An 18,028-nucleotide genomic window follows, 5' to 3' on the forward strand; every position below is an offset into this window, starting at 1 on the left:
GTAACGTTACTTCGTAAACCTATTTTGTTGATACACTATATTATTGAAGGTAGTGCTTGCCTTGAACAATTCCATACTACTCTGACATAGGAAATTACAACGTACGAGAAAAGATAAATCTTTATTCTGTACACAATAGGTGGTAGAGCCCGTTTTAACAACTTCGCATTAATCGGCCCGGATCGCCCGGTGAAATACCACGACCACACAGAAGACAGACATGAAGTGGAAGCAATTCCGCGTTTCGTCTGATGAGTGTGCGTCCCAAAGGCCTAATTTAGTCCTCTTTCCCTTCCCACCCTTTTTCATATAAGGAAAGGATGGGAAGTGGAGGTGGACTATCCGGATGAGAGGATGCATGGAAAGGGAAATTATTTTCTTTCTGTGCATCCTCTCCTCCGTCGATTAAAGGTAGGCAACGCATATGCAATTGCGTATGTCTATGGGCAACGGTCACTTCGCTATTTCAGCGATTTCAGGTGGTCGCTCGCTCGTTTGCCACCTTATGATATAAAAAAAACAATAAGTTATATGTATTAAATTCATTAGAATCGTATGAAATGCACCGCTGTACTTGACATACGAGACATACAAGTTCTATTTAGATTGGCGTGTATTGAATAATTTAGTTCACGTACAAATAAGGATATATGTTCTAGTTCTATATCACATTACTATTCGATACGCTCCTCTGTTTCACAAAGTAATTAGCTTTATGTTCACAATATCGCTCATTTTAACTAAGTAAAGGGTAACCTTTGTTAACTATGTTACAAGAAAATTAGATATGTATTCGATAACGTGTATGTAATACAACGCAGCTATTTGAATATTAAATATTATATTATTTATTTAGGAATTCCAACACCGCAACTTATTTTGACCTTATTTTCCTGATCAAATAAGCATTGTAGACAAAACAATTGTTGTTTGAATTACCTAAACAAATATTTAAAATTGTAACGATGCTAATTAAGCGTTGAGTTGACATTGCTATTAATTTTAGAATTGTCCGTTAAATTTTTAAGCTACAAAACATTTATTACAGAAAGTAATGTATACTATTTATAACCAAGCATATTCGTAACAACTATAAGATGCATATATGAAGATTAGAACAAATAAAATAAATATGGTTTTGTCAGCATACGATGAAACGAAGACAATTTCTTGTTCCTAACGGCAGCGGTACCACAAACCAGATCGTGTACGGATGCAATCTGCGTTATTAGTTTTTCTGCGCGTGCGTTGCCATCTTACCTGCCGGCGTGTGCCGATTGATTGCTGTTTCTCAGTAGCCATCCGCCATTGAATGCCATGCATACGATCATGACCGCAGATGTAGCGACGTATCCATTTTATTTATTTAGAACTTTATTGGACTTAGGTATGTTTATTACCATCTTTACAACCAATTATCTCGTAATTAGAATAGCGATGCCTTTATACTTATAAAGCAGTAATAGAACTAATAAAAACACATGTAGACGAGAGAGGAATGAAAGAGGAATTGTAGATGAAAGAATTTCAAATCGCTTCAATAGTTTCGGAGCCTCTTTCCTCTTTATTAGTAAAGATTATCCGACATTAAGCGAGTTGTACATTCTAACTTAAACGAAAGCAACATAATGATAGTGTCCTCGTATAAGTTTTATATCTGTAGCTCCTACAATACTTTTCTCTAACATATATTCAATATCACTTTCTAATCCATTCGGGATTTGTTCCGTGAACTGATTTCGGAGAGATGTAAGCATACGTGTTTAAATATTTATGATGTCGAGAACAAGACATGTTCATGCTGTATCTTAGTTTAGTGACTTCTGCCTTAATAAATATCTACATTATTAAATAACTAGCTGTCGCCCGCGACTCCGTTCGCGCAGAATTAAATAATACTTAATAAGTGTTTTTCCAGACTATGTTTTACATCTATACCGAATTTCAGTAAGATCCACGCAACCTTCAAACAAACAAACATCCATCCATCTAAACATGCAAATTTATAATATGAGTAATTATTTTTTTATATTTATAAGAGAAGGGGGCAAACGAGCGACGGGAACACCGAGGTGATCAACTACACCCATGGACATCTGCAACACCAGAGGAACTGTAGATGCGTTGCCGGCCTTTAAGGAAATGGTATGCTCGCTTCTTGAAGGTCCCTAAGTCGTATTGGTTTGGAAATACCGCCGAGGACAGACCGTTCCACAACGCGAAAGTAAGAAATATTTAAGATTACTTTTCGTTTACGTGCAAACAAAACCTTATATTAAACATCTAACATTCTTCGTAATATAAAATGCTTTTGCATATACGTGTTAAAATAACAACCAAAGCAACCGTATTCAAACTTAGTAGCGCTAAACTAAGATAACTTAAACTTATCGTATATGATAATAAATAATATAGTCATAGTAAGAACTATGTCGCTCTCAGAAGCAACACTTCGTACTTTATATTCATGTAACGTACATACAGTTCGTATGGAATATCTTTATATTATATAACAACTATTATACTTATGATTTGCTATACGTTTTATGTAATGATTTATACGGTTCTTGATAACGGGTGATATCGGTTTCCGATACAAGATTACTACGAATGCCTTTTTTAGTGATTGAATTATTAATATTTAATTTAATATCGTAATTCGATTACTATTTTAAATTGTTGCGCTATCAGTGATTTTCTAGCACATTCGTGGTCTAGATCCCGTTAAGACTACCATATAGCTTAGATTCTTAGACTATGTGATTCATGCAAACAGGTGCTCCACTTAACTCGGGTTTCTGAGACAAAAATCTCTGTATAAAACATATCGTGAACCCTGTTATTTTTGACAACGTATAGATAACAATATGTTTTAAGCCTTGGATTATGATCCCAGATACTCACCATTATTGCGATAGAGATGTAACTCGTATTTCATTTGAGTTTGAATTTATAATAGAATAATGTAACACAAAGACAATTTTAAATTTAAGAACAATAAATTGGAAACAACTATAGTACCTCTACAAATTATCTTACTTGCACTTCATTCTAAGAACTATCCTATTCCTTTTGACGTATTTTCGCATTTTGTCTTTGTTCATCATCAGCTCACTATACGTCCCCACTGAGCGACTCGGAGCCTCGGAGTCATGGGTGACTAGGCAATAGTCAACCACGCTGGCCCAGTCTTGTCTTTATTATTGGGTTATTATTAGCTTTGTGATATTCAATTTGCTTTAAAACGATTCCCCTGTTTCGTGAATAAAAAATGCAACAGCTGCCTCACCACCTGTGCGTGTTTTATCATCGAGGGATCCTTTTGTGGATAAAACATTCAATGACGTTGCTATTTATCGCAATCAAGCATTAATTGTGTTAATACGGTTTACATTGCAGTGTCATTTTACATTATTGGAATTATATTTTTGACTTCCTATGAAGTCCTATGTCCCCGTAGTGGGGCAGAGGGCGTCCACAGTGCGTCGCCACTTCGCTCTATCTTGGGCTCTGCTCTGCTTGCTTAGTCACAAATTAAATAAATTAAAATTATATTTTTGACTGACTTGAACACGAAAACACTTATACCCAAATAATAAAATCGAAATATTGTAAACTTTTAACTATTTTTTAAATATATCTCAATATACTAATTAATTTGCTATAGAAATAATAAAATATGTTGCTTTAAATGATACAAAAATATAAGATTATAATATAAAATTATCGTGTGATGTAAGCTAATTAATTTAAATCAATGAAATAGCCATTCATTCATATAAAATGGAATGGTTTGAAATAAAGAATTGATTAATATAAACAACAATACTCATTCCTTTGTTTAAATTTCCTAAAATTCTCGTAAACAATAAAATAGGGCTTTATTGTTTTCTCTGACTTTACCTCTTTCAATAAGAAATCTCCTTACATTATGAATGCGTATTGGCACAACGGCAAAATTCCAGAATTAAAATTATTTCGATTGAGCTGTTTACAATATTTTCACTATTATTGTAAACAGTACTATTCAAAACGATAACATTAATTGAATTGAAGATACTAAAGTCTAACTGAGCAAGTAAAATATATTATAAAGTAATTTAAGTGGCATAAAAAGGTTTTACTAAAAATCAAAAAGATTTTTCTTTTTAATTTTCAGACGCAACCCTCTCTAGCGTATTTAAAAATTCTACGAAAATGCTATGAAAGTTTGTCTAGTTGAGTAGCGAATACTTTGATTTTTATCTACATGGATGGATTAATCATTGCACAAGAAATCTATAAAATCATGTAATCACAAAGACCTGTAGTAAACCATTATTTTTTTATACAACACATTGTTAGTCACTCCGTTACACAAAGAAAGCCACAACATTCCATTCATTCTACCAATACTTTAATATTTATAAAAGAGTTATGGCGTTAAATGATCATCCATTAGATTGATTGATCTAACCAAAGCGAAATATATGAATCGTTTTTCTATTTTCCATCATAAATAGAAGCGTTACTCACATAATGTATTCGTGGAAGCGAACGTCCCACGTAAAACATTTTCACCATATCATTTCGACCAAACAATTGTATTTTTCATGTTTGAAATTATTTAATTATTCATCAAGTAAGGATTTCATTTCAAGTGAAAGGCATGACTAACGTTCGTTTAGTTGTCGCGTGTCCATTACAATATTTACGAATAAAAAAAAAACATTTTTGTGTCTACGTTGTAACATTTTACCTTGACATTCATACGTCCTTTATATTTGTTGGGGTTTGTAAGTATTGAACTGCTGAAAAGTTCAAGATTTATGACCTTTTATTAGTTTAATTATGTTAACATTGCCTCTAATATAATTTGGAATTAAAAACTCAAAATTATGTAATAATATTTTAGTTATAAATTGATGTTGCTACATGCTTGATAAAGTGTGAGTTGTTCCACTATATTGGAAATCTACTTTGCCTACGTAAGTGATTTCAAACAATAAAAGACGATTTAATGTGTCTGGACAGTCAGGACAGGCAAGCGAAGCAGACCAATTTACATCTAGTCTGAAACCACTTTACAGCGCAGTTTATTGGAACTGGGGTGAAATAATGGGACTAGGGAAAAGGGCTTTGAGTTGGCACGTCGGGCAAAGGAATGCTGTAGTTCCTGATGTGCCAATTCAAATGCTGAGTACTATTTCTGTTTTAGTTTACAAATAACTCAATTAGTTTTCGTTTGGGATTCGATCCGTTTACTTTAGATTTGAAGGCGCATTAACATACGTATAAAATTTTTCAAGTGGATGGCGATAACTTCTTAAGGTTATTATATAAAAAAACTGGACTTCGTTAATTTAGAAATTTATCTATTCTATGACTATAAGTAGGGGTTTGGATGTCAAGTTTTATAACTTAGTACTCTATAGAACCGATTTCAGAGGATAAAACTTGATTTACTAATTCATTTGGATGATGTTTGTAGACGTATAGCCGCTATAAAAGAGGCTATACTGTGACGGTGAAGTAGCGGCCATTCGACCTGCAGTAGCAAAAGGGTGGATGACCTGTATTGCGCTTGTTTTCAAAGCCATTGCTCCTTCGGCACGATATTTCACGCGAAAATTACACGGTCAATGACTTCTAATTTACTATTGATAAAACAAATTATTCTACTTCTCGTCAATGTTAATATTGTGTGACATTTTCATTATTAACTTAAAAGGTTATATAATAAAGCAAATCGGAACAAAATACCAAGTATTTGGATTTTAAAACTAATAGAATAAATTCTTCATTCTAACAGGGTTCTCCAGTTCTGACTAACTTAGTACCTATATGATAATTTTTAACTTAAACTTTTAAAAGTAACTTTAAAACGTAACAAAAATTTACTTTAAGACCTTACATTATGTAACATACGAAGTAAAAAATTATACTCACTTTTTTAAAAATTCCTTTTTATTTTTACCAACTTTGTACGATTTTATCTAACAAATAAAAACATATGCATTTTTATAGCCTACAAATTATTCATAGTTTTATTTTTATGTGCGTGAACGTCGCAATTTCAGTACAAATTTATGTAAATGGCGTTTGTGGCTTTTGGCTTACACTTAATTTAGTTTTCGACTAGAAAAATGTGATTGCCATTGAATTAAAACTATTCTACAAATGTGATAATGTTAGTATTTAAAACTTTTTTTTTCTTTCATGTAAAATTTTAATAAAAACAATTTCAAGTTGTCATAGAGATAGATTTTACTAAAAAAAAAAGTTTTTCTTTGAGGAAGGAAATGTGATTCTCCACTTTACGGCTATTTTTAAGTAGTCTTTCCAAAGATAAAGGAAAAGATAGGATAGTATATGAAAGATACAGAGAATTCGAATCAATGACTTGGATGAAAATTCAGTGTACAGTTTTAAACAGTTTAGTATGACATGAGAATATGTAGAGTAACCAAACTCAAGTTACCTTAAGTCTTGTGATAGAGATGGTGGCTATTCGCTTTTCGCCAAGCTTATAATATCGAAAATGTGGCGTAAAGTGATTGTGCTTGGCGATCCATGACGTGTCGTGTCGGACGCACGTCTCACGTCTTGTCGTGACGAATCACGCCATGACTAAAAGATATTTCCTGTTTGGTATCAAAAAAGTTGCATAATAACACTTTTTATATACTCTAGCGGTTAGCGGGAACGAGTCGTAGTGATTATTATTCCAAATATTAAGTTTTTACTGCAGAGAAAACTATAAAAAATCCGACGTTTTATTTTGCTCGAGTAAGCGATGAAGCAATAGTTTTACATATAGCTATCAAAATAGTATTGATGATTGTTTCGTATATTAGTATAAATGCAAATATTATGTTTTGAACACACACTTCTTACTAATATAGATGCGAATGTTTAGATGGATGGATGGATGTTTGTTTGATGGTATCTCCAGAACGGCTGAACGTATCTCTATGTAAATTGGCATACGTATAGACTACATTCTAAAAAAAACGCATAGGTACTAATTATGTTTTTTTTTAATTCCGCGCGGACAGAGTCGCGGGCGACAGCTAGTATTAGAATACAAGTACGTATGACAAAACTAGTATTCAACCATCAAGATGAAAGAAAATTTTTAATTTTATAAACGTGTTATATTCGAAGAAAGCAACTGTCGGTAGTAACCGTATACGGTGAATGTACTGGAAGTCCAAAGTAGGATAGTTTTAGCGACTAGCTGATCTAGTTTGCGGAAAGTCGGTGAATGTTAACGATAGGAACTATTAAGATCAACAGATCTAATGCGGTTTAAACGCTTCAGAGGTTATTTAAGAACTTACATGTTTAAAATTTATGATATTTATGACCTTTTAATATTTTTGACTAAGAAATACATAAATACATATATCGACAGTTTTTTTATATTAAATCGGTATATTATAGTACTACAGCGTTGTCGATTCTATACTTTCTATGATTTCAATGTAGATAAAAAGTAAATTACATAATCTATGCGATGTGCTCTCGATATTTCTTATCGCGTTATTGATAAACTAGCTGTCGCCCGCGACTCCGTCCACGCGGGATTAAAAAAATATTTCTAAAGGGTTTTAAATCTTCCACAGACCTCCACGAACATTTCAAGACCTAGATAAGATAAATCCGTTCAGCCGTTCTCGAGTTTTAGCGAGACTAACGAACAGCAATTGATTTTTATACATATATGAAGATATGCACCGTTAATTTTCATGATAAAATCGAATATATAATAAAGTGACATTCCCATTAACGTTTAGTGTGAAAACAATTAAGAATTTAATGAAATCAATAATTTAATTTGTGTAAAGCGCAATTGCCGGGTCTTACAATTTAAAGGCGCTCGAAAACAATATAGCTCACTTCGTCGTATCCGATTTCAAAATGGACGATTAAAAAGCAGGTGAAAAAGCAGGCTTGTTATCTTCAATTAGTTTCCAAAGAGAGCGGTCGGCGCTGGAATCATAAAGAGCGGGACCGGCGATGAGCGGTAGGTCGGGGATCCGGTTTACAAAAAAAACTAGCTTCGCGGTCCAGTGGACGTGCGGCTACGCCCAGACGGGAAAAGGGTTAAGTTTCTTATACTAGTGTTACTCTATGGCAGCAATGTGAGGTAGAGCAGTAGAAAGTGTAGTACTGCTATTGTTTGACCGCACACTTCCTGCTTTAACGGTACGGTTCTATCTCGACATCTGAATGGCAGTACTGCGACGTGTACTGCTCTACCTCACTGTTCTGCCCTCGTGTGAAACTAGAATTACGCCTGAGTATAGCGGCACATAGCCTGTCTACATTTATTAACGAAGTCTAAACGTGTCGAACATTGGAGAATTTGTATTATCATATTTAAAGTGATGTTTATTATTTCCTTTTATTTATTATTATAATATTTTAAAACACAAGTGACGCCAGATTGAATGGAAAAAGTCTAGACGTGTTATAGACCTGGCTCTTAGTTTACGAATGCACAAACAGGATCAGAATACAAATATGACAAATATAGTACGAGTTTTCTACGCTTGTGACGATATGTATTTGAGATACAAAAACAGCAAAAACATCTAAATAAACAATAACAAGAAGAACCGGTAGCTATTATTTGTTGGAGATAAAACATTTTTTATTTCTATTTCTCACGTTGCATTAGCACCTTTCTCGAACGAATTAATAATCCACGGTGTTGTTACAAAATGTCGATTGTTTATCCTAATTATACAAGAAGCTATCACCGTGGGATTTATTTACGAAAATTGAAACTCGTCGCCATTGTGAAAGTATTCATAGCGTCAAAACAGAAGACAGAAGTGAGTCAGTAAGCGACGTGACTCCGTCCGTGTCGCAAAAACGATTCATTTAAAAAAGAACAGGAAATATTGTCGCATGTTTATGACTCAACACTGCAAATACTATTCAAAACAAAAAGGTATTAATAAAGTCAAAATTTACTAAATCTTTTTTTTTTCCATATAATAGTATCTTTATTCAAATACTTTCAGGTCACGGTTTGAAAAAGGCTTCATTATGCAGATATTAAAATTATTCAAGTCGTGGTAAGTATGAATTTCCAACAATTATCAGTTTTCCATTCCTTAATGCCACATGACAAGATATAGAGATAGATCTTTTTCATACAATATTTTTATCTTAACTAGGATTCGAATCCAATAGTTGCTCGTGGACTCGAATGTAAGATCACTTTCTATTTTTTTATACGAATATGGTGTTGCGAGAGTGGCGCTTACATCGCGTGCTTCAAATATACACACGCAATAACCGCGTGACTCAATAATGGCGAACTCATTTGAATTTAGTTTGAAACACTTTTATAATATACAAATGGAAAATATCAATTTTAATAGAGGTACTTAAAGCTTTGTATCTAACGCTTCAAAAATTATATTATTATTGAAGAAAGGAATTTAAACTTTTGTTTTACTGTTAAAAAAATATTAATAAGCTATTTTACGATTAAGAAATACGAGTAGTTTTCTTAGCTGCGCTAGGTATAATTAATTCATTTTACAACCATTCACTTTATACCTTGACCTCGATTTTATAAATGTAATTTGAAATATCCATATAGTCTATGACGTAATTTTGGATACCTATTAGTTTGTAAGTATATCTTCAGAATCCGAATATTCTTCGTCTCTCCAATCCTTCAAATTGATCGTAGTCATTTAGTTATCGGCATACGTATATTATGCAGACACTATACTAGCTGTCGCCCACGACTCCTTTTACGCGGATATAAATTAAAATAAATAAGTAGCCTGTGTATTCTTCCAGACTAGTTCTATATCTGTGCCAAATTTCATAAAGATCCGTTGATGCGTTCCGGATATACCTTTAAACAAACATCCATGCATCTAAACTTTCGCATTTATATTATTAGTAAGATATTAAGAAGTAAGATTAAAAAGTCAAGTCAGTATGTCACTGCTCTCAATGTTGCTAACACGGACATGACACAATCTTCTTTCAATTGTTTCATAGTCATTCGGTAATCTCGATTCGATGCATCAAACTATCATTCTATAGCTTAATAACATATGAATGTTTACACACAGTCAAATTATGATCACGAATTTTAATATTCGTATTACGGTTGCAATCGAGTTAAATAATTTGCCAGTATCATTTCCCTTAACGTTCAGTCGCAAACGAGACTATCGCGAGAGAACAAAAAAAAATTGCAACACTGCCGCCATTGCATGTCCCCGGCGTATTGTTAAAGCGCCACGATCAGATTGCATTTAACCTTTATTGTCTGTCATGGAGCTACGAACTATCGGAATTTGTATGCAAGTGCAAGCAATTTTTGTCCACGGAAAGTAACAAAAGTGGTACTGCTATATTCAAATTTAGTACGAATAAAATAAATTAGAAATAGAATAAATAAGAACATTTTTTGATTTCTATTACTATGTTTTGTTTCTATTTAATTTAGTAGTAACTTCTAAATTAGACAAGAGGAACATTCACTAAACACTAAGTAATTTTTTTTTTCACAACCTTAATAACTTACAAAAAACTGTAGCTATATGCTGACTGTCATAGCGACTACTTATTTTATAATTAGATATTACCAAGAAGAGATTTTAAAAATAAAAAAATAAATGCCTGCTCTATTAGCCAGTGTTTCGTAGCTTTGTGTTGACCACAATGCCTATCCTCCAGCGCTCGGCTCCTGATATTGTTTTGCCAAATGCTCACAATAGTTACGCGTTCCCTTGAATTTAAATAAACTTTAATTTACGAATAATTAACATTCTGATAGCTATCTTTGGTGTTACCTCTGCTTTATCTACAGTAATTTTCATGTTATAATTCCATCTAAGTACTATAATGCCATTTGTACACAGCCATGCATCGCCTACATATTATGAGAATGTAAGCAGTAAGTCGCTTAGAGACTTAAGTAAATCACAAATTTCCATAGCCTTATGTACGAAGGGCTTAAATTGTAATGTTTATATTTGTATCTCAATTCTTTTTAATAACAATTAGTTTTAGGACGGATGGGTTTTTTATCTTTAACTTTATCGGAAGTTTTTTTTAAATCTTGTATAACGCATTTCCACTCAACGGAATCGGGTTACGTGTTCAAATGTTAATAGAGTTACTTTAACTCGTTACAACTTAACATAAGTAGCTGCTTACATAAAGTTACCAGTTGCTAATTACTTTAAAACTTGTTACTGCAAGTTGATATAAGATAATAAAATCAATATAAATTAGACCTAAGTTCGGCGAAGGTGAGAAAGAAACATAAAGTCAAAGTAACATTAAGTAAATGTATAAGTCAAATAATTAAATGAAGCCTTAAAATAACATATCAACATGCGTCTTAATCTTAATAAATCACCAAAAGAAACAAAATAATTACTGGACCGTGTCTGGTACTTGCACCTGCTTTTAATTCACACGCTCTTTTTTTTTTAATTATTAAGGCAAAGCTTTAACTGTTGTAAGGCAGTAGCATCCATCTATCCCTTTTACTGTTGACACAATTTGTTGGTGTCAATTCGTAATGAGTTTATTTTACCTTAGCGCACTTTAATCAGTATCCAGTGTATTTCGTGACAGTAAAAATAAAAAAGAAAACAATGTAAATCAGAATTATGGTTATTGAATGTCAAAGTTAGTTAGGAAATCTCCCCTTCGCTTTCCTGCCCCCTGATTTATCTGACTTGTACTTGCACGCCTTTGTTGGGGCTAAAACTAATTCCACTGTAACTTAATTTACTAGAATAATTCGTAATGGATATTAATGAAAGTTTTATGACTAATGGATACTACGCGCGTTCTGAGTTAACTTGTAATTGTTTTTTGATGTTTGCAACACGTATGTGTGTGCTGGAGTGTTGTTTAACACTAATAACTGAATATAATTTATTTGTTTGTCGCGAAAATAATTTCTTAACCCTTATTAGTCTAAAGTTTCAATTTTGATACCAATCTTTTAAACCGAATGTTCACATTGGTATTAGTTTTTTTATAGGTACTTTCGTATGTAAATCAGGCAACTAAAGGTTAATACAATACATCATCTAATGCTATAGGCGATTGTTCTTATAGAGATGTGTGATACCAGTAGAATCATACGCATTTTTTTAAATTAAATCACTAATTTCATAATGGCCAGCATCTCATTTGTTGTTTTGTAGTTCTGATGTTGCAGATGTATTTATCGTATAAAAATAAACTTTTCTATAATCTATGAGCATTTTTATCATAATTATAATATGACTAAATAAACTACAGTAACGTCCATAATAGTATATGTTAACGAAAAACATTCTAAATTCAAATAATAATAAAAGCAATTGGTCATTATCGAATTAGAAATGCTAGCGTTGAATCAGAAAAGAAACATTTTAATTAAGCAAACAATGATTTGGCTCACAGATAAAAAACAGCTTCGTTAAAAAAATAAGTCCTATTAGCTGAAATAAAAAATCAACCAAACAAAATGACTCGTTCAACTAACCGCCCTCAGTAACAAATAAAATTGTACGAGACCTTTTAAAGATATTCTATCAAAAATAATCTAATACATTTTAGTCTTCAATTAAAAAGGAACAAATCTTTTCAGTAATCAATTTATTCAATTACTATTTTACTCAAATTAAACACAGCTGATTAGCATACTGTATACTCTACGTTATTGCGTTTACTAAAATAGAAATATATTAGAAAGTAAGAGCATGCAAATGAAGCTTATCAAAGTAAATAGGAGTGAAGTTAATTAACATGAGAGTGCACCAACGCGAGTGCAAGTTGTTTATCGGTTGCATAATTAACCACCGATCGCTCGCCGACCGACATTGCACCAGTCGACCGTAGAAATAACTTTATAAAATTATACCTTCCAAAATTAATTCATAGATATTATTATACTGGCAACCTAGTAAGTATGGGGAAGTATATGATGTCGCGATCATCGATTGAGTACGATTGGAATCGATTCTTTGTTAAGGGTGAGCTGTCAATGTCACTCTGGCGGAACGTTAAACTGACAGCCATCTTGTGAGGCATTCTATTGGAGAGCGTCACGGAGGTTGCACGTTATGGACGAATCGCCATTATAATTTTAAAAATCTTCATAAATCCACCAATTTACTTTACCCTTATTGAAATAGGTATATACCTAAACCTTCCTTAGGGAACACTGCTTCTTCTTATGAAAATTAGTGCAAAACTGTTCGATGTACCTTTTTTCTGCAGCTTCATTATAATTATGTTAGTGATAGCCGTTAAAATATTATTTTGAGTATGTTTCCTTTTTTAAATTCTCTCTGAACACCATATCTTGTCTTCTAGTAGTTCCATTTGAGTTATCATCGGAAACATATATTTTTAAAAATCACTGGAAACTATTCCCCTTTGCAATTTTTCTTGGTATCCCGTTTGATGCATTTCTATGAATTGATATCACATTAGGTTTGATATACGAAGTTTCGTCAACTATTATCAATAAGCTTAACTTAAACGTTATATTTTTTTTTCGAAAGTAGTAAACAGATTTTTACGATTTTTAACAATAAACCGACTAATTTGGAAAGAACATCACTACCTACTTGGTCCATTTATAAAGTAAAAGTAAGTAAAAATCACAGAAAAAAACAACAAAATAAATACACATCATCACACGATCAGATATACGAGTATATTGTAAAGATAACACCAATTGTCCATTGAGAGAATCTATAAATGAAAACATCTAAGGTTCATACGACTAGGTCAAACGAATCTACGCTTTAAGTATGAGCAATTTGAACAAATCAACGTAACTGGGTCACATCATTACATTATGACCGACGCTGAGATGTACCTCGGACGGTTTAGCTCACATCAACCGCTACGGTAATCTCTAAATAACAGGCTTGAGAGCAGGTTAAGTATTAAACTACGAAGGGCGAGTCAATTGAATGTAGAAATAGGAATGAGATGCAACAAACTATCTTCTTTAAAATGATTATCAATTAAACATCAAAACTAATTAAAAAAATAACTATTTGTACACGGTTTTGACAAATCTAGAGGCACAACCATATTCTTGTTTTAGACAGGTAAGATCTGTTCACAGCCAATTAATAAAATAGTCCATTTTTAATCCTCCCCGTACCATAATAAAAAATCTGTTTACAGCAAAAAGTAGAGTTTTACTGTATCTTTAGATTAAAAGCAGGAGCCGTATGTTCATTTGCTTCAGCTCTTGGCGGTTGCATTATTTATGGGACTACAATTCAAAATATAAAGCACGTACACACATGCACGCCGTATTACGAATAGATGTCGGCAGAACTTAACAATGAGCTGTTTTCCTCGCAACATACTATAAAATGCATGAGCTACAACAAATCCATAGAGTATTCATATGCAATTCGTCGAATATAGATTGCAAGCGTTAACTATATGAATATTAATTAATAATATAATGGAATACATCATGTACATTCCAATCAATTGTGTTGACGCCTTTGTTTTGTTTCGCATACCATATATTATGTTCCAAGTGTATATCAGGAAATGACATGTGGTTACTACTAAAGGGACTCCTTTTAATAACATATTTTAGTAAATTATTCGTTTTTTAATATTTTATTTTATATCATAGATTTAAGACTATTCGTTAGATTCTTTGTTAGTTTATTGTTAAAAATTGCATTAGTTGTACTATTAATATTTAACCTCATTGGTGGTTTTAACACAAACCATGAAGTTTATACATATGTATATTTTGTAAGCTACTAAAATATGATATGCAGGCATGTAAAACGCCATTAGCATAATGCTTAAGGGTATGGATGTCTGATCACGAGGTCGGGGATTCGAATCCCACCATTCAACTATTGACGTAAACCATATCTTAGCACAAGCATAGAACTTAGTTGGAATGGTACAAGAAATATTAGCAAATTTATACAAATCTAGTAATATTTTTATTTAAAAAAGTTTACGTGTAATTTAATTAATTTTAAAGCTTTTTTTATTATATTTATCTAAGAATGAAGGCTGCATATCCATTTTTTTATTCATAAGTAAACTATTTATAGATATTTGTAGACACACTACCATTTTTAGGATACAATAAAACGAGCAAAGTAATAGCTAAAACTAAGTTTCGAACTTTATAAAGTTACTGATGAAGCCCTCAGGGTGTGCGAATGAATTTGTAAAGCCTAACATAAAATGAGACGCTCGATCATTAGGGGTTTTACAACTTACGATGGCTAATTTGCAAATATTTGATTATTTACAAATAAAATATTGCTTTGGATTATTATAGTCTTGCTTTGCATTACCGTTGGTTTCTGAGACAAATATATCTATAAAATATCTCCTCATCCATGTCATTATCTTTGACAAATTATGTTTTAAACAGCGATTTTGGTCTCAAACACTCATGGTAAGCAAATTATTAAAATTTTGTAGCAAAAAAGGTACACATTTTTGTAATTTCATTATTCCATTTGTAAGTCCTTTATTCCATAAACATTTTTACAAGTTTTTATTTCACTTACAAAGTATATTTGTTGGTGTGAAATCTTGTAAATAAATTAAAAGCACATATCTTCAACTAACATAGGCTAATATTTTACATATTAACATAAGTATTGATGTAAATATGAAAAAGAAGACAAATTTGAGTTCTTTGTCTTCAAACAGCAGATACATTTAAGTACGAAGTATGCTTTCTAGATGCAAATATTTCAGTTAATAATCTAGAATATTCGACGAGAAACACGAAAAAAATAAATACATCATTCACGATACGTTTTCGTATATCTGTAACTATCTGTAGTTGAGTGATTTAACAACAATCCATCTTTCGCCGAGACAGGCTTTCAGAAAGCGTTCCTCCCACGAGGGAATACGCTATGACCTTGTTTACGAAAAAAACATTATCTTATACCTATTCTAAATATTCGCTTTATGTATTTTCTACTTTAATAACATAATCTCTAACTAAAGTAATGTTTTGAGGTCTTAAAGTCGATAAACAAGTCTTCCAATAGATAATTGTCATTAATACTAGGATCTTTCCTAATAAGTTCTAGTTTTTTTTTGTTTATGTTTAAAACAAAACACTTCTCATCATTATCTTGTTTTTTTATTTGTTTTCAGTTGACGATCATAAAAACAAAAAGTAATCAGCCTGGATGTGGATGGCTACAAAGGCGGAGGAAGACCAATAAAAGTATGGATGGTTTGAGTGAATAATGTGTAAGAAGGGAGTGAGTGGGAGTAACGTATGGAGGATTATAACACACTATGCCGACCCTCCGGTGATAATGATGTTGCTTCTTAAGTAACTATTGAGAGTCAGCCTAGCCTTGATAATGACCTCACGTTAATAGTATTAATTTTACTCGCTTACTCAGCCTCGTTACCGGTAATTAGATCATCGGCTAACATCTGTGACTACTCAAAGTTTCTTTGTTATTTAGTAAATACAAGATGTCGGTTAGATTTAAAAAAAGTGTCTTGACAGACGGACGGACGGACAACAAAGTGATCCTATAAGGGTTCCGTTTATTTCTATGAGGTACGGAGCCCTAAAAAACTTAATAAGTAGCTTCTGTGTTCTTTCAGACCACGTTCTAGATCTAGTATTTATGCCAAATTCCATCAAGATCTGTTGAGCCATTCTGGATATACCTTGTAACCAACATCCATCCATCTAAACATGAGCATTTCCATTGGAAAAAGCTAAAATTAGACTCCTGTTTATATGTGCATATTTCGGCATGTTATTTTATTTCTTTAGCTGCCTAAAAATTTATCAAAATATATTATGTCTAAGTATCTTATATGAATTCCAGGACTTATAACATTGAATCCACAAAAACGAAAGCATTCATTCACATATATATTGGCTATTAAAACTTTTTACGAAAACTAATTTCGTAAATTCAGTTGTTAACGCGTTGTTATTAGAAAATTGTATACATTTTTGCCTTTCTTATGTAATATACATTTCGAACAAGGTTAGTCAGTTATGAAATAAACATATTAGAGCCATATAAAGTCAGTTTACGACATATCAAAGTTACATTCACTAAGTAATGCTTAGGACTCAAGTTTAAGACGTAATTTTGGGCTAAGTTTAGCTCTTTAAATATGTTATAACCTAATTGGCGTAAAGATTACGCCTGTGAAGATACTTTTCATTTTTATGACTAAGAAAAAAGGGGATTTTATAGGTTATATTTTCTACATTTGCTAAATACATTCGTACTAATATAAAACTGTGATAGGCCTTATTAACCTGCTTGGGATAAATTAAACATTTTTTTAAATAATATTTTTAATTGTTTTTATATATAATTCGATTCATCATCTTGTCTAGGTCAGTAGTCTTATTTAAATTCACTTCTTACGATTAATTTCTTTCCCATAATCCCTCTTTACTTTCTACGGTCTGCTTCCACCTTTGTCGCACCCTTTAATCTATTTATACGATAGTGTTAGCCATTTTATATATTCTGTAAATCCTTAACCTAAAACGTTACTTAGTCTATGCTATAAGTCAATAACACTTTTGTTTATTTAATATAACAACATTAATCATTTGTATTACGATCCAAAAGATTATTTAATATTTGCTTCTCAAATATAAAATAGAAATATTCAACTTATCATGTTAATTATCTGACAGTATTTCGTTATCGTAAATTAAAAGTATTGTAATTGCTCGTCTGAATGACGGCCATGTTTTTCTGACATTCGGGGAATGAAAAAGACAAAGTAACAGCGGTGTTTTTGAAAAAGTTGTTGTTTACAATTCTAAAAGAAATATATGAGTTAAAGAAGACTATGTTTTATTTGAAAAAGTATTCTCCGGCTGTGACTCCCACAATAGTCTATTGTTATTATAATTTTCCATATATATTAAAGGTGATGGTTTAATCATAGGTGAATAAAGATATATCTAAGCCAAAGGGGACTAGGTTTCGGGGCCTTTATTAAAATTATCTACTTTCAAATCAGTTTCTGTCAA

The sequence above is a fragment of the Papilio xuthus genome, unplaced genomic scaffold (genome assembly GCF_000836235.2).
Source record: "Papilio xuthus unplaced genomic scaffold, Pxut_1.1 DF825946.1, whole genome shotgun sequence".
NCBI lineage: Eukaryota > Metazoa > Arthropoda > Insecta > Lepidoptera > Papilionidae > Papilio > Papilio xuthus.